This window comes from Limanda limanda, chromosome 19, assembly GCF_963576545.1.
Source record: "Limanda limanda chromosome 19, fLimLim1.1, whole genome shotgun sequence".
NCBI classification, from domain to species: domain Eukaryota; kingdom Metazoa; phylum Chordata; class Actinopteri; order Pleuronectiformes; family Pleuronectidae; genus Limanda; species Limanda limanda.
This window is the reverse complement of record NC_083654.1, coordinates 8,725,468-8,745,106: the sequence shown is the minus strand read 5'-3', so window position 1 is coordinate 8,745,106 and position 19,639 is coordinate 8,725,468.

The following is a 19,639-nucleotide window of genomic DNA, read 5'->3' as shown; positions in this document are numbered from 1 at the left end:
ATATAAAGAGGAGCGTCGGAACTGTAAGAGTTCACATTCAAGCAAAATGCTTTTAGCGTATTTGAAAAAAGCCTCCTTTTCCTGCACGCATGCTGTGTAGTATATGTGCACGTTAAAAGGGTTTGAATACACAAACCCATCACAAGACAGAAGGATGAATGCAGACAAATCAATTTATGTTGAACAACAGATCTTCATATGTGTTGTTATTAAATCTGTGTCAGCACATCATAGGGTGTCACTTCATTTAACACGCACGCAGTCGGGCTGTGACAGTCTTGTCAGGTGAATGTGTTAAAATGACTGCTTTCCTAATGGGCTGGTGCTGGGAGTACTGGGATATAAGACCATCTCATATAATGACATGTCAATGTGTCCCATTAATATGGCTTACATTGAAAATGGGTATGTTTGTTCTAGCCCATGTTGACATGAAAAACAATGCAGGAGAATTGGAGATAACCATTGTTTTGATTATTTCCTGGTCAAAACACGGAACCTGCATTGTCCCCACGGCAACTCGCCTGCCAGAAAGTTCATTCAGAGATTTGAGAAAGTTGTGCTAATTGTGGTTTATGTAGCCATGAAACAAAGGCAGATTTGAAAAGTAGGCCCGGGAGTTCAGGTAGGTTCACTTCTTTCTATCGCTCACATTGGTCAAACACGTTGTTCACAAACCCTTGACTCAGGTGACATCAGTTGAGGCATCCATCCATCAATCCACCATCTTTACTGCGTATCCTTTAAGGATCACATTGGAGGCTGGAGCCAGTCCGAGCTGACATTGGGCGAGAGGCGGGTACACACCATGGACAGGTCGTCAGTTCAGGCAATTCATCAGAATTTATTCAGCTCCTTCTGGAGCCACAAAAGGTTTCACAAAACTGTGTCCACATATTCAGGAGACCTTCCTAAGACATGTCAGACTTTGATAAGGGCGCCTTTGACTCTATTCTAGATGTTGAATGGAGGACAAGGATCTCTGCACCGGCCTCTGTGAGTTAACAGCTTTTGTTGAAGAACTTACATAATCCTAACTGTTCCTAATCAAATCATCATAAAATATGATACATGTGATGAACCCCTGATCCTGCTAATGATCCCAGCTTGGAATGGTCAGCTGATGGTCCACTGGGCGAGCAAAGACCCCGTAGTCACGACTTGGCAATGCAAACATAACAAGTCCTCCAACTTAAACCTTCCACCTTGCTAAATAAGGAACACACTGCATCCTTGGTAATGTATATCAGCCCTGGACCCAAATTCTGCATTGTTGCATCCATTATTAATATAAGTCCTATACAGAAGGCTGCATACACAGAGTGTGTGCATTCAAATCAGGCAGACAGCACCATGCTCAGACAGACAGGAAGTACCCCGTTGACCAGTGTTTGCATGTGCATGCATGACTGCATGTGTACACAATGTACACTCATGTGTGAGTCCCAGCTTTTTAACGTGGGCTATTGCAGCACAGCTTACGTAATGTTATTTATAGCTTGCCACTTTGTTTTTCAGCCCGCTTTCATGTCACAGTAAAGCTCCCCATGGGACATCTCTGTATCCGCATGTACGTGTTTTCAATGTCCTGGGGCCTGTATAGGATTTGGGTTTCCCTTCATCTCCCCCCACCCCTCCCTCCCACTTCCATTACCCCGCGTTCACCCCCTCTCACCCTTTTGTCCCACCGCCTGCGTGACCTTCCATCTCCGCAGCCTCTCCTCCCTCCGTCCCCGGGCTCATTTCTGCGGAGAGGTGTCCTTATCTCTGATGACAGTGGGCTTGTTGCCAGCCAGGCCACCACTTTGCCCCCAGCTACTGGGGCTCTCAAGAGAGACAGAGGGGTCAAGGGTCAGCGGAGGTGTCACAGACTGACCCACTCGGCCAGAACAACAAAACAAAAACAAAACAAAAAAATACATAAATATCCGGCACTGCCTGCTGCACGGCTGGGGAGAGGCATTTGAAGTTCAGAACGACTCTGTCACCAGCTTTGTTTTATGTCTACCACTTTTGACTTTTATCGTAGCCCGTGGTATCAAGGCTCACAGACCGCACAGTGGGTATGGGCACGCTGTTCCACAAATGTACATTATGTTCTGGTAATGTGTGGATTTGAAGGAAAAAATGCCTACCGGGTAATAATCACAGTTTTGAGGGCACATTGGGGCTTATGCAAGTTTCAATTTCACACTCTACGCTCCTTCCCCATCCGCTTTCTCAGTCTTTCTCTTCCCCTCCTCCTCCCTCTCTTTTTCAGTAATCCTCCGAGGCATTGCTGACAGCGGAGGTATGATAGAGGAGGGCCTGGTGGAGCGGAGAGGGAAATGATCTGCTAATGGTACACTCTCTCCCATAGGACACCTGCTTACACTCCACAGCCCGGCTGCTCATTCAGTCGGCGTGTGAGTGTGTGTGTGTGTGTGTGTGTGTGTGTGTGTGTGTGTGTGTGTGTGTGTGTGTGTGTGTGTGTGTGTGTGTGAGAGTGAGAGTTAGAGTATGAGCCGTACCCTCATCCACATGTGCCTTCTCTCAATCAGCGTTTCCCCTTTCATTTTGTTTCTCTTCAGCCTCCTCCTCTCTCTGCTCCTCCTCCTCCTCATCCAACTCTTCTTCATCCTCTTTTTGATTTCATTCTGTTTATTTCTCTTTTTTGATTGCTGTCTCCCTGGAGTCTCACCGAAAACCATCAGTGTGTAACTTCTCAGCGCTCATCAGATCATGCCAAGATTGATTGAAACAATCTACACTTGATCATCACACCCGTGGTAGTAAGAGAGCGCCGAACAATTAATAACCACCACTTCACAGTGGCTTTGTTGGCCAATTTCATCTCGCTCACGCTTGGATAATAAACAAATCAGCAAATTTTACATGCCAGTAAAACTTTATGAACGCAGCTCGATGGGACTCAGTGTCTCAGCTTTGCTCAGTGACTCCTGCAGCCACTCCTCTCTCTTTCACTTTTACCCACAGTCCTTTCTTGATTCTCCCCTTGTCCCTTGGCACCGAGCATTTTTAGTTTTCCATTTAAATCCAAGCTGTGTATAGCTGCATTTTAATAAGCTGAGAGAAACCAATTGCCACCACTTTCCCATTACCTCCCATAGCAACAGCCCATGCATTCAATCTTGTACATACATCCAATCATCTACATATGCCTAGTGTGAGAAATGCTAATATGTATCATGTATCGTAGCAGACAACTTTTGCGAGAGCACCCCAGGGATTAGATCATATTTATCTGTGTAATCATGAAATTCAATCTATTACAGTAATATATATATTTAATGGAACGATATAACCGTAATAAGATGGCTTCAGAAACCAATGAGGTAAAATGAGCATTGTTAATTGGCGTTTCACACTGTGGCAGCGGGCCTCATGGGATGGATCTGATACCCTGCGTAGCTCGTACCTTCAGTGAAAGCAATGGGAATTTGATTTAGCAAGTCAGTGTGTTTGTCATTCCTGCCCAGCCTCCTGGCGATGTGGTACCTGGACATCCGGTGAGTGGGATGAGTCCTCCACAGGGACCTGAGCCTGGCTCTGCCCCAGCCAGCCAAAAAATGAAAATGAATGGGTAAGGAGTTTAGAAGGGGGGGGGATCAAGAGCCTCTCTGCCCCGAGAAGGGGCTCCATATGTGGGGAGTGGAGTGAGACTTCTCCCAGATCAACCACCATCTGGGAAAGAGGACAATATGCCAGGAATGGCATAAGGGAGGGAGTGATACACAAAATGAAAATGGATTGATTGGAAAGGAAGCAGGAGATGTTGAGTGTTGTTTTCATCTGCTCCATTGACCCCACAACCAGTCCCCTGGTTTTCCCAAGTAACATCTGGGATCAGTATATGCCTGAGGCTCTAGACGTATAAGTGAGAAATATGGTAAACCCATAGACTCTAAATAAAGATGGATGAGGCGTCTACACTTCCTTCCATCGTGCAAAAATGGAGCCTAAATATCTTGTAAACTGGTCCTCGCCGTCTTGCACTTTTGACGTCATCTGGAGCTGCAGAATTGAAGTCTCACTGCTGTGTGCTTTTCATAGTTTTACAGCTACAGCTATTATTTAAAATTTACGTTGAGTTTTAGTGGAGCCTGTTAATTCTGAAGACAATGCCAGGGCGGCTGTGGCTGAGGGGGGAAAGCAGTTGTCTCTTTTGATAAAAGTGTCAGCTAAATGACATGAAATATTCTGTCACGAGAGATGGCTAAAGAGATGCAACTGCACCGACCTGGATCCGAGTATTATTCAAAACATTTTTTCTGAACCTGGCAAGTCTGGTCTGCATGGTTCCTGTCATGCTCAGGTCGAGTATCCACAGATGCTCAGCTGAGTGTTCACTTGCAGTGATTTGATTTCAATGATACGCTGCTCCATCTCAAATAACTCTTCCTTTTCTTTCTCCTTCCCTCTCTCTCTTCTGTGTTTGGCAATAATTATTTTGACTTCAAATCTGAGATCAAAATTTATTTTTTTAATCAAATGAGGCGACATTCTCCAGGTACAGCTTTCACTGAGCGTGTAACTGCATTCCATGAATCGTTTTTTGTGGTATTTTATGTCCAATGCTGACACTAATACATATTTAAAAAATGGTATGGTTTTATGCACCTTTTTTGCAGCTGTTTTCTGAAAGGACTACTAGTAGAGCAGTAGCAAGTATAGATGCTGCTTTTTACACTAGTGGGAGCCAATTCCCCGGGTTTATGGTTTATAATTCATGGCGAGTATGGGCTCTGTTGTGGATATGACCACCAGTTAACTAGTTCCTGTTGAATCTGTGTTATGGGGTTTAATGGCTTTTCCAATCTCTGTACTCTTTGTTTGGTTGTGTTAACTTAATCTTGCTCCTGGCACTCGTCAGGATTTTCTTGGCATATGGTACAAGTTGTATAGATAAGTGGGGATCCAGAATAAATGCAATAAGGACATTTCCATTAGACGCAACTTGTCCTCTGCTCTGAAGGTTCACTGTCCATCTGTCCCATTCTCCTTAACAATATGTCACCTTGAGGGAATTGCTTCAAATTTGGTGCAAATGTCTTTTTTGTCTCCTGAACATATTATCTCAATGTTGACTCAAGTGAATCATTTCAAATTTGCCACGAATGTTGTGACTCCACTTCATTTCACGGATTAAAGAACTAGATTTAGGGGGCCAAAGGTCACAGGTCAAGGTCTTTAGTGGTTGTCACTTGGACTCAAATACAAACCGATCTTAGTGGTCATAGCTCACAGTGTCACGTGAGTTTTGAGTAAAAAGCATATGTGGACTGAACCTTCAGAGATACACAAACACAGATGGTAATTTCACTTATAGCTTGGTTCTGTGTAATTAATGCCGTTGACTAATGAGCCTTAGGTTGAGCTTCTTTTGTGTAGTGATGTGTTAATTCCAAATATGTGTGTGTGGAGTTTTAGTCAGGCCTTTGACTTTTACATGGTTGAGCTGCAGAGTCAGTCTTTGAAATTCAATTTATACAGACAGTCAAACTCACTTTTCTGCTTCTTCTGCTTCCTCTCTTATGTCTTCATGGACCCGTTTGCTGCAGAAAATGTCAGAAAACAATCCAGTAGCTGTCATCGTAGTAGTTTCTGGCAATTCTCTCGGGCCTGTTTTGCCGTTTCTCATTCTTAAACTGCTGGATCCAAGGTCGCCGGATGGCAAATCAGTTTTTGCAAGATGACTAGCAGTGGGTGAGAGGTCATTTGTTCATATTGCTTCCGCGGAGAAATTTGGAAAGCTTTTGGGGAAAAGAACAAACTCAGAAAGCAAATGCTAGATGTCATTTTCATATTGCGTCGTGGTGTTGTCTTTGGAGTTGGGTTGATGTATTGACGCGGCCTTTCAGGACGGATGATCTAGATGCATACATAGCTTTCGTGGCTAAAAAAGCATATTGCCACACTCCATTGTTGGCTCGTATGCTCCTGAGCGGAAATAAATGGTTTGTTTTTAGCATAACCTTTACGTGGACTCCCCTTTTTGACAAGACTCACAGACTTTGTTGTGTGCGCTCTCAAACTCTCCCTCTTGCTATGGCTCGCACAGTCTTCCTTGGCTCGTGTTTGCAGTGACAAACTAATCAAACCGTTGTGCAGTAATTGGTGGGTGGTGATGTGAAGCCTGTAATTACTGCAGTCAAGGTTGAATTTATTCTCCAGTACCTTCCTAGAGGGATGAGGGAGCAGGTCAGCCTTGTGCTGTCTCCGAGGCCACGGTTTGAAAACAATTGAAACCCTATTGCCATGCTAGTGTGTCGACTCTCTAACAAGAAAGACGTGCTCGTTTTGTTATCAGTCAACGAGAGAGCACCATCAAGTGTGTGTTTGTTTGTTCCGACTTCCTTTTGTTCATTTTGTGGCGATTGTCCTCACTTTCACATTAAAGCTCTTTTTTGGGGCTGATCCGTGTCAAAGAATTCTTCTAATTAATATGCTGTGATTTAAAGTTTTATAACTTTTAGAGCTCTTTTGAGCATTGTGTGATCTTTTCAACAAAAAAAAAGACTAGTGACAAAACATATCAAGAACATAAGGATGTGTTCACTTTTCATTGCCTTAATTGCAAGTAAGGATTAAACTGCAGCAGAGAACAAAGAGCTGAAGACTTAAAAGCTGTCTGTGTAAAAAAGACTAAAAAACGCAGGACAAACTCGATAAAAAAGAGAGACAAAGAGTTTATTAAATTGGGAAAAAAAGACACATGTAAAAATAAACCAAAGCTGATTTTCATCTTTTTTTTATAAATGGTTTGAAGGTTTGATGTGTCATGGAAGAGAGCTTGCGTCAAGACAAGGAAAAAGGGTTTGATGCTGTTATATGCTAATACTCGATTCTCTCGTTATTTGATAGTGTAAATGGGAAAGATCTGCAATTGTTACTTCAAATGTCTGTTTTCCGAATGAAACATTTTCATACCGATTTGTTCTGTTGGGGGGAAAAAAGGATCACGGCTCGCAATAATAGCTCCACCGAGTAATGGAGCTGTTTTATAAACATGAAAGCGTTCGATGGCGAGGCACGATACTTTTTACCAATCTCGTCCTCGTGACCAGATATTCTTGCTGTGACCTCTTTCTCCGACTCGTAGGCATCCTCTGCAGGCAGGAGATTGATTCCTTTATTACTGGATGTTCACTTGTAAACAAAGATATACAGGCTCTACTTTTTCATCCAATAATTTAGAGATATGTGTGCAGGTAATCCTTATTCTCCCAGCATCCTGAATTTTAAACATTAGCACTTGAAAAGCATATGGAAAAAACGTCTTCTCCTGTATCATATGAAAAGATTTCACTTCCCTGGGGATGCTCACTCGATATGAAATGCCTCGTCTCCCCAGCCAACATGCACTTTTCTTGTCCATTTCAGCAGATAACTTTAGATCCCCACATGAAAGACTGTTTCATTGGATACACATAACAGAGCTGTCCTGCTGCTCACACATCCCAGCTTAATTTAACCACATAACTTTGGTCCACTTTTTGTTTTGTCGCCCAGCTTGTTATTTTTCGATTAATTAATTTGGAGCCTTGTTGGTCGCAACGCCGTCGCACTGATTCATGTTTACACCTAATTGGCACAATTAAAGGATCAATACCAAGTGGAGAACTGGGAGATCTTTAGTTAGCCTTTATTGGACACAAATGAAAGCCGATTCACACACATATACAGTAGGAGCACACATTAACACATACACACAAAACACAGGCACTTACTCCATATGCAAATGTACCTGAGTAATGTCTGCGAGGAAGACGGGGGATAAGAATGAAGACAAAGCGCTGGGTATCAATTTTCAGCTTCCAGGAATCAGCCATCTTGTGTTAGGGTGTTTACATGAGGTGTTTGCATCTGAATATAAAAAAGGGAAGCAAATCGCAATCGCACCGTGTGATTGTGTCCGTTGTGTAACTGCACCACCCGGTGCTGGTCAGGTATGATGAATGTGAGACCGGCGGGGGGCTGATTGCTCTGTTTCCTCCCCCGAAGGGAAAGATGAGGTGGAAGGTCTCCGCTCTGATCCCCGGGTGGTAGATGTGTTTGGGATGATGGAGGTCTGTAATGAGAGAGCATACAGGTCAGTGTGTGTGTTTGTGTGTTTGTGTGTGTGTGTGTGTGTGTTTGTGCCTGTGTGTGTCTGTGTGCATGCATACTGGCAGGTTTGTAAATGTGCAAGTAAAGTAGCTGATTTGGAAAAGTGGTGGAAAGTCCCTTTAAATCCAGAGTGTATTTTATACTGCTTCGAAAAAAGGATTAATGCCAGTTTTGTAGGTGTGGCACACATGCTGCAAACTGTAGCACACGGCCTTGAGTGTGTGTGTGTGTGTTAGTGTGTGTGTGTGTGTGTGTGTTTGTGTGTGTATGTGTGAGTGTTGGAACTCCACAAACTACAGCAGGCAGCTGCTGCTGTGTGGAGTCATCTCCATACCTTAGAACAGCTACACAGGCCACCATCCAACAGAGAGGGATTTTGAGGATTTTAAATGTGTTTAAATAAACACACACACACACACACACACACAGACAGAGACACGTTAAACCATGCACATACTCCAAAGGGAAAGAAGAAAAAGGACACCAGCGGAGCAATTGAGATGGAGGAAGAGGATTTCACTTCCGTCCACTTACTTTACTTTAAAGTGCTCTATCTCGGCAAACCACACTTGTTTTATTAATTTAATGTCATATCGGGAGTAGTCTGACAGGCGGCCCACTCGGAAACTCACTTCCCAAAACTTTTTTTTTCTCACTTCCTTGTGTGCAAAGTACGAACAGAACAAAGCATTATCATGTAATAACAAAGCATGGAGTGTAAAGAGAGAGAGGATGGATAGATAGATAGAGAGAGAGAGAGAGAGAGAGAGAGAGAGAGAGAGAGAGAGAGAGAGAGAGAGAGAGAGACTGAGAGTGGAGGGGGACACTGGTGGATAAAAGTAGTTTTCCCTCTTCCCATTAAATTGCCCTTTATTTAAAAGTAAATCTGGTAAAAGATTGAGCACAGAAAAGGGGGGAAATTATTAATGATTCTCTTTTCTAATGTGATTTTGAGCCTTAATATTGGAGAAGAATAATGAGCAGCGGGGGGGGGGGACTTAATCCATTTAAAACAACGCAGCATCTATCGGGACATGTCTGTATCCATGTGGGATTAGAGGCTAGAACTGGAGCCGTCTCCCCTTTAATGTGCATTTGTTTTGATGGACAGCAGCCCAGTTACAACAAGGACAATCCCCCCCCCCCCCCCCCCCACAACACACACACACACACACACGACTCTATCATCTCTCACATGCACACACATGTTCACATATAAGAGAGATGAATATGACCATTCCAAAGAATGTTAATGTCAGAGGGGATGACGGTCAGGTTGATTTAATGTGATGGGTTTGGACTGTAAATAACAACAACAACAACAACAAGATATATACCTGTACATGACAATTATATATAACCAGTGTATGAGCTCCAGGGTAATCAGATTAAATCTGTTGTATTAGACTAAACTATTTCTACATACTAACTCCAAATTGCAGAAATATGTGATATAACAATTTTACATCATTTCACAAATCTACATTACAATGAGGAAGATTTTCCGAGATTCACACAAGAGATTCAACCCTGTAACCAAGGATTGCCTTCAATTGGTAAAAGAAAGCTGAAAAATAGCGGTGATACCAGTAATATCACACTAATAATAATCATTGATGGGAGCAATTTCTTTCACCGTAGCCACTTTGTCACCGTGACCCACCATAATCATGGTTAACTCTGAAATCATTTCAAATGAACGGTGCTCAGTCAACTGCATAACTCCACCAAGGCACGACAATGTCCCTCATGAAACCACAATTCAATTCTCTAGATCCAGATTTTTATTTTGATCTGAACCAAATTCATAAATTCCAGTCCTGTGAACATGTCCTATGTTCACAAGACTGAAATGATATTTTCTTTTTATCGGAATCCGTGATAATTATTCTCTGAGAAATCAAGGAAGATGTTGAAAAATCCCTGGATCCGCCCCCTGATCTGCATCCTCACCAAGATTGATCTCGTGGTCCTGCTAATGAACAAAAAATCAAACACTGATGAAGACATAGCGACAACAACAACAACAATTATCTAAAATGCCTGTATGACTGAAAATTTAATTAAAATATCGTATTAACTGTTATCTTGACAGTAAACAATTCTCCTATACGTCCCCATCCACATGTTACACCTTCTCTATTCTCAGTGACTTTAAAGAAAACAGAACTAATACAGTGTTCGACTCAAACTGACCAATGTGACCACTAGCACAGGTTCATTAGAGATGAGAGGCCACTGGTGAATCAGCCTCACCTCCTTGGATCTGTGTGACCTCCCCAATCAACACGAGGCCCTAGTTTCTTATCAGCACTGATTGTTGCTCTCCTGCTCCACACAGCATGAAGGGCCACTGTTGCATGTTCTTGAGCTTATAAATGCTCCTTGTTTATTCTCCTCATGCTCGACCTGCAGGACAACCCCCACATTTCCGCTCATGAAGGAGAAGCTATATCAATCCGGCCAAAGACACTGAAGTATAATTTTATTTCGTATTTTCTCATTGTAAATACTGCCATGTGAAATGGTAGTTCTCTAAAAACACAAGTGTTTCCTTCTCTCCTTGTGAGTGATGTTGTTTTCCAACTGTTATCCTTCCACCAGTGCTGCTGAGTCCAAGAGGGAACTGTCTGATGTCCGAATCTGTGGTTTTCCTCAGAAGTGGGAAATAGAGGCTGAGATGTGAGGCCTCTGTAGAGGATCAACCGGAATTTAGCCCCAACACACTGGTGCTTTGTACCTGAGTACATTCACCTTGTCACTGTACTTAAGTTCATATTTAATGGATATTTACTTTCCTTCAGTAGATTTATTATTAGGTAGATTTAACTTTTACTCCACTACATATATAAGCAAATCCATGTTCACATTGCTTTTCATATTTTTTAAAATATTCAATAGGTCATCAATAGGCTACTCTCAACAAATACGTTAAATACCTAAAGCATACTTAAAAGCAAGTAGCCAATTCGGCCGAAGTAAACAAGTTAACATTGTATTATTACTGAAGTTAAATGTTTGACCACTTGCTCACACAATGGACACAGCCTTATATTTTAATATACATTTTCCATTGTCATTGTCCTATTTACATGAATAGAGAATACAGAACTTTTTATTTGTTAAATTCCCACACTCCTGCTTTAAGGCAGTTACAACTGTAAAAGACAATCTAATACTACAACAAAACCAGCTGTGACTGCAATGCCACATGCCATTGCTAAGCTTTACAACATAACTATGGTCTAATTAATGTTATTATTCAATTACATTTCAAATGAATTGTATTTACATAACGCAGAATTACAACATACATCATATCACGGCCCCTTATATTGTTAGGTCAATACCTTGAAACATTAAAGAGAAAATGTACGGTTCAATTCAGCAATCACTTGGCAACTGTGTGAGAGAAAATGGATTCAAAGTCAAGTTGGAATGTTTGCTTCACGATTTAATAGTTTTATTGTTTTTCAGAATTCCACTTTGAAGGACTTTTGTATAAAGACAATCTATGCAATCTGGTGCATTGTTGTCTGAACTCAACAAAGCGTCTCAAAGACATGTCACAGATTCTCTCTCCTTCTCTCAGCCTGTTGTTGAGCAAAACAGTAAAGTGAATGAAAAAAAAGCATGATACCAAACAGAGAGAATGTATGTGATGGCAGAGTAGTGAAAAACGACAGATGGAAAAACAAAACAAAAATACCATTGATGAATGATGATGTCTCCTTTTTATTCTTCAGAGGACTCGTACAACTGAGCCAGTAATATCTCTCAAAGCAATACATCGTCACGGGTTGGTGAAATGCACTCGCTAGAGCAGCACACAAGAAAAATGTTACATGCAATAGTATTTTGAGGTTGGATTCTATCAAATTGGTCAGATTAAAGTAATGTGATGCTATAATAGTGCAAAAGGCTGAAATGACTGATGTTGGTCAATATGCAGTGACACACATCCTAATCAGCTGACCCTAGGTACATAATAGACAATTTCTCACAATTTATGTCCAAAGCCTGAATTCAGTGCTTTCACAGGAAATTCCTTTGGGTGACAAATGTACTTTCTGGCACAGACCTGTACTTGATTTAAATACAGTACTTTAACCTTTTCTTTACTTATCCAAGTGCAAACACTTGGATAAAACGCATGAAGTTTAACTTCCATAGCAACATTTTTTAACTAATATTAAGTTGTTATGCAGACACATGGTGTAAAGTGAAAATTAATTTTTTAGGACAACTCAGGTTTTTTTTTAATAACTAAGATTTTATCCGCATCAGCAAGTGTCCCAAAATGACCGAAGGTATGATTGCGTACAAGTAACAGTGCCCTCTAGTGGTTGTATGAATTATGACAAATGAGAGAGTCAGGTGATGTTAGAGAGTTATTTATGGATGGGTCAACTAAACATAGGGGGTTTGCTTGGATGTTAATTTAACTTCAGCCCTAAGTTATTACTGAACTGCCTCTCCCTGGAAATTCAAAATAAAAGACATCCCAAACAGTTGGCTCTGTGCGAAAGTTTAAACACTAGAAATGATATCAAAACCTTATTTAATAAACTAGAGTCATATCATTTAATTTACAGCTCAAAATTCAAATTTAAGTGAAGTAACCTATAACCACAATATTTGCCAAACAAACCCACACCAAATTGTTTTTGTAGCTAAACTTTCCAAATGCAATCTATTTATTGATTTTTTAGTGATTGGATTTTCTTTCACTTTAATAACACAATAAACAACTTGCCACGGCACAAACCCCCTTCCCCTACCCGACCACCCCCCCGACCCACCCGCGCTCCCCTCTCCCAGAGAAGGTATTTAAGTGGAGCGCAGTGATGTGAAGTTTCCATTCTTCAACAACAGCTCTGTGACTAAGCTCCAGTATTTCTAATGCACAGCCCACGATTAATGACGGTTTCCTAATTAACACCCATCCGGGCAACACAATTAAAAATAACTTCAAAGAGAAACGTAAGCTCTAAAAATACTAAGCAGAGCAAGAACTGAAATAAACTAGTCTCACCACCAGATCTCACACACACACAAACACACACACAGGTCTGTGTGCCTCTATCACCACAGCCACAAGCATCATTTAATAAGATAAGCTTTTCAGGCCTTTTGTATTTACTCTTCCATTATTCCTGAAGCTTTGGCTCCAGCCAAGGGTAACATCAGCTTTATAATCTCTTGCGACCATTCAGATATTGATTTGTGTAATCATCAACATCTACTGTATATATAGGATGCCACCTAACAAGCTGGATTGTCTACAGCGAGCATCACAGCTCATGTGTATTCCGCCTCATTATGATTCATCCGGCTCTACGAGCGAGCTGAAAGTTATTGCCGGGAAAATTATAAACAAACCCTCTTCTCTCTGCGTCACATCTGTCCTGACCGTCGCCTGATTGCTTTGTGGGCACTGTTTAATTGCCAATTAGGGGGAGGCCAGGACAGCAATCACAATAGGTATCTGAGTGTTTGTGTTGCAGTGTGTAATTCAGTGTGTGGAGGAGGCAGTGTGCGCCAGGCAAGGTAAACTGGTGTTGTACATTCAATACCGCGCTCTTTAAACCATGGGATACGGATACAAGCGTGCTTCAAATGAAAGGAAGAGCGGAAAGTGGATGGAAGGGTCATTGTGGGGTTTTTTTCCTGTGAAAAACACATTTACAATTGTTATGGTAGCAGTTAAAAACAATAGGTTTCCTCTGTCTAAAGGGAATCTTATCATTTGACAATCTGGGAACAGAATGTGAATTTTTATTTAAATTTAAAAGGCAGACAATCTGAACTCCTTCATGAAAATATATCCGCCAGCTGTATTATTGCAGCATTATGCTGCAAACTGTTCTATATAAACAGTTATCTACCTACTAATTCCACAAACGTCTGTCTTCAAATTAGAGGGATTACTTCACTTGAGTGTTGCAGTTTTATTTGACTTTAAACATCTACTCTACTAGATCTCAGAAGCAAATATTGTACTTTTTACTATTTTCAATCTATTATTGCTAGTTACTTTACTTATTGAGATTGTTGCAATCACAGTAACACAGTAGTATGGGTAATACGATAACTACCAGGGCCCCTATGAACATTTGTACAGACTTTATGATTCTGTGCTCCTGTGCATTAAAACATGTCTGATCTCTCACTGAACCTAGCCTGTATGAGCATATTATGTAGAAGCTACCTCTCCTCTTGGTTGCCACTCTGGCCACTTAACCAGTTAATCTCAGTCAGCCCATGTTTCATTCTTTTTAAATGCCATGCACTAAATCTTTAATGGCCTCCCTGGTGCTTAAAGAACACTGGGCCTTATGTGCTCAACAGCGAAGTCATGTGTGTTTACCGTAACGTCACAAACCAACATGACTACACACAGCCCTCTGTTGCCCTAGGTTACAGGGTCTCACGTCTGAGGAACAGCTGATCTGGTGTTTGGCTGTTAAAATGAAAAGGTGTATATCTCGTTTTGATGAGCTGCTGCATCACATGGAACCGTTCTTACAGAATGGAAGGACCCACAGAAACTCCTTCAGTTTGTAAGAGCGACTGGTCTTTGAGAGTGTGCGAGCAGCAAGCGCTTTACGCTAAGGAGACGGGAGGAGCAGGGATTGGGTGCCAGGCAACAGTGAGAAGGGGCGGGGGCAAGATGAGGTTGTTCTCTGAAATGTCACATAATGCTCAATAAACACTGGTGTTGAATTTGACTCAAACTTTAAAAAATCGGACAATGACAAGTGAGTAAACTACCATGAACATGTGTGTGTCATAGTTGTGGTGCCTCCTGATAAATGACAATCATTTTCATTCTATGAAACACAATTACTATAACAGAATGAGAATTTTTCTTACTACATTCTGCACCATAAACTATTTATTTAATAGTTTGTATTTAACTGTTTGAGAAGGACTCGCTGATGACAAGGAAATATTCTAAAGTAGCCTTGGAGCATTAGCACAAGACCAGCAAACACTAAAGGCAGGTTTACTACAGACAATGCACTGATCATGACAATAGCAAAAGTAAAAAGCCTCAGCATTGAATAAAGTGAAATATTTTATTCTCATTTACTGAATATTGGCAGGGATTTTTGTTGCTAGTTTGAGAAATAAACTTCACCGGCTGCACTTGTTTTTTTGAAGAGAAGGGATATATCACCACGGAGGCAAACGCACAAACTACTTGTTACTGCGACACAGTCATTGCAGCTTTTGTCCTCTCTGTGGGGATTTGTCGAGAATAATGAAGCCATAACATTGTGACAGTTTTATCCTTTCAACAAAGTGTGTGCTGCCGCAGGGGACAAACGTATGTAAGTGTTAAATATGGCAAAACCATGAACCTACACGCTGGGGACAGTGTTTCTCCGTGGCTTTGTGTCGTCCTGCAGTTTGAAAATAACCGATGTCGAGTTTGACCTTTTCCGAGTCGTTCTTTTTCCCTTTCTACCTTAATTTTTAATGGCTTTTACTCAACCTCCTCTCTTTTCCTTTCGCTTACAAAAGAAGCGTATTGTTGGAGCATGCTGCATGGCTGAATATGAGAAACTTCCTGTTCTCTTCCCTTACTAATAGATGGTTTGAGGTTTGGACTGACTGTTTTTGTAGCAGCTGCCAGGAGCTCCTTTTCTCCTTTGATAAAAGAAAGGAGTTGTTCATGTCTGCGTGTCTAGTGTACTGCATTGCAGCTCACTGAAATAGATAATGAGCTGTAGAAAATGACTCATACTGAAATAAAAATAGCATTATTGTGATTTACAAATTCATACAAAACTAATCAATACTTTTGAGCATTTTCATTCCTGATAAATATTTTATCACACATCGCAGGCTAGACAGAGGAAGAGGAGGATTTATATTTTATATTATTTCCAGGGAAGTTGTTCTTCAAAATGTCACTTGGCAATATAATAACTTAAGTTGCCTGAAAAATCTTTTTTTTCCAAAGTTTTACTCTGAAGAAAAGCTTAGTTTTTGTATTTGTTATATTTGCTCATGATGCACCAATCCATCATCATAAGGGGCAGCAAACTTTACATGTAATGTAAGACCCACTTATTTAGGTAAGCTCTGATGATACAGTATTTGTGTGCATGTCAAGAGAAAAATTGAACTGCACCATATTGCTGATTGCACTGTAATATTATGAGTTCAAGCCTTAGTTTTGAACTCTACCATTCTTCTCTACAAAACCTGGTGGCAACACATTGCAAGTTTATTTAAAAGTAGTTCAAAAACAAGTTTGAGTCAGAAGGATTATGTTTGACATTTTGTATAAATTTGCCTTTGTGACTTCAGAGAAAATGTGATATTGATTAAATATGAAATAATAATTCTAAATGAGTAATTGCGCTAAAACGAATGAGAAAACTATAATGTGAGATATGCGCTACAGATGCTTTGAGCACATTGTAGACAAATGACCATAGTGTGATACAAAAATATCAAATATCAAATCAGTTGATTTTCATGAAGTAAAAGACACGATGGTACTTTTCATGTTATTCACATTTTCTTGTTATTTTATAGTAAAGATGTATTTGTTCCTCTGAAGGGCTCCCATGTCCCCTTTAAACCTATGGGAAAAACAGCAGGGGAGGATTGAGAAACTTTCATTTTTAAAGTGACAAAACCACTTTTGAATAAACCACTCAACTGATCATTCCAAATGGGATAAATCATTAATTTGTCTATACATCCATCCCAAAAGATAGGAGCCTGAATAAAGAATTGGTCGTGCCAAGCAATTATGCGATAAAATGAAGATTGATTCAGCAGACACACCAACCTACATGTTGCAAATTTCCCCATTAAGGGACTGATAAAAGAATATCTTAGCTTAAATAGGTAAAGCCTAATAATGCGATCTATTGAAAACCAATACAACTCTATTGACACTTTTCAGAAGAAACTTCTTGGCTCTGTGGTTACTTTTGGGGCTGTAGTGGTTTAATAAGGCCGGACAAGGCTTTTCCTTTAGTTTGGTGTTGTGTTGCTACTACAGTCATTACCTCTGTAAAGGCCAATTTATGCCTCTCCGTTTCTTCTTTTACGGACAGATAAGACCGCCCTATCCGTCGTGAAACGCCCTCTCCGAATGCTTCGTACAGCTTTTCGTACACGTCTGATTTTTCTAACTATCCGTCTTCATGTTTGAGACCCGACGGACTGCTCTTGGCTGTGATTGGTCCGCGAACGACATCATTTCCGTATGACGTCATTTCCGTATTTCCGGACCTCAAACTTCCTGTTTACTTCCTGTTTACTTCCATGTAGCATCAAACCCAAACACAACTATGATTCTACGATTAATGTGACGTGTGTGTTAAGCCAGCGGAGTTGTCCGGCTGACGGGGGCTCGTTCGAGCACTGAGGGCATCTGTGCACGGTCACAGACGGTTATAACGAGCTTTCAAAACGGCGCTAGCAGGCTAGGCTAGCGGGCTAGGCTAGCCACCATGCTAACTGCGGTGGTAACAGTGCAAGAACCTGCCGTCACGACTTTAATTCCACTTCTATCATGACACTGTTTCTATAATACCGTCAGGTTAGAAGCAAACACTGGATAGTAGTAGTTAGTGTCGGGAGTCCCTGCTGACTGTGTGTGGAAGCTGGGGGGAGCTAGGTCCGTGTAGCTTCTAGCTACATGTAGCCTCAAGCAGATTCAAGCTGTGGAATCAGCAACACAGTTCGGAAACAAGACCGGGGAACCGCTGCGCTAAGAAAAGATTACATCAGCATTTTGACCCGCTGGGTGTCACTTTATTTAGTTCTGTTAGTTGCCATGGTTCAATGTGTGGGACGCAAGCTAACATGTCAACAGAGACACGTGGACTTCTTCTTCCCAAATGGGGTAGGCTTCTCTGAGCTCGTCTTCCGTTGCGCCACCTATGGGTTTGGCGGTGAATTTTTTCCGGACGTAGACTGACGGAGAAGTAAAAATCAAAAAGAGTCTTTGCCCCCTGCTGAGAACTCTCCGAGAAACGGACACGTAGTAGTATATAAGAGCCTTAAGTGGGGTCAGAGCACCCTGTTGTAGCCTCTGTACAGCAACTGTTGTAAAGAATCAAACCTTCTTATTGCAGATCTTTACCACTTTTCTCTTTTTCTATTTCAAGTGTTTTCAGCATTTCAATGAAACAGCAGATGTTCCCAGATTTTGTAATATGCTGATTTGCATACGAACAATGTGATTGTCCGGGTTACAACTGACCAGTCGTCATAAGTCATCATTGAATTAGACAAACAACTCGTTCAAACTGGCAACGGTCAAAATGGTAAGACAACAAATAGTTTGGGAATTACCACAGGGACATTGTTCTTCTTTTCAACATAAAAGCTGGTACGGTTTCAAAGGGGTCACAAGCATTATCCAAAAAAAGGTTTAATCTCGCAGTCAATTTCATTCCTGAATGTTTAGAAGATAATGCGATGTATCGGTCATTTAAATGGTTTAAGTCCCTTCATACTTTCACTTAAACTACATGGCCTCCATAAAGAAGCTGCTGGCTCAAGCCGACTGCCTTTTTTATACCAATTATTTAATTTACATAACGGATCACGATATTAACGATTTGCGCCGGCAGCCTTTCCTTGTTGCTCCATGTTAAAAACAAAAGAAGCAAAAATTTAAAGATGTAAACGCCCCAATCAACTTGTAGGTTTGCATAGGGCAGACCTGATATGACACCGTCAGCTTTTGAGAGATGTGAGTGAGTTTTTCCTACACACCGACAGAAGGTGCCCATGAGTGCAATGACAGATATTGCTCAGATTTGCCGCTTTGATTGGACCTGACACACTGTGCTGACATTTGGCAAGGACAATTGATTATTCAATAACTGTCAGGCAGTGATAGATCGCGACCGAATCGCAGGCAAGGTGCACGCTCTGCAGCTTTGTGCCTCCACAGCGGGCTACACACTGTGCTCCACTTTGTTGGTAAATGAACACATTTACAGCCGCAGTCGTCCGGGATCGGGGGATGTTCCCTACTCGCTGCGGTGGCCGTAGTTTACTGTGTGCGTATCGATCCACGATATGTTGTTGTCACTTCTCCTGTATTATTGTTCAATACCCATGATTGAACTACAATGTTTCCCTCGGATGCTGTGACCCCTCAACCCCCAAGTGTTTAACGTTTATGTCTCGATATATCATTTTTTAACGGGAACGGTTGGTGAGTCGTCTAACAACTGAGTCCACTTGTTGAATCCTTCAGTGATGGCTAAATAAGAGATAGGCTATTCACGTCTACTGATTCGGTCGATAGTGGCGGCGTGATGAGGGACGGCAACACACGTGTCAGTGTGTTGTGTACAAAATGTTAATGTGCTGCTGCTTAGGGATTAATTTGGTTTTGTTTAAACTGTTTAACAAATCTTCTGAGATCGTGTCCTCTTTCTATCATTAGTGTCCAAACGCTGAACTTCCCGCAACACAGAGTAATTATAGCACACTCTTATGTTACCCCCCCCCCACCACCACCACCACCAATGCGCCATCA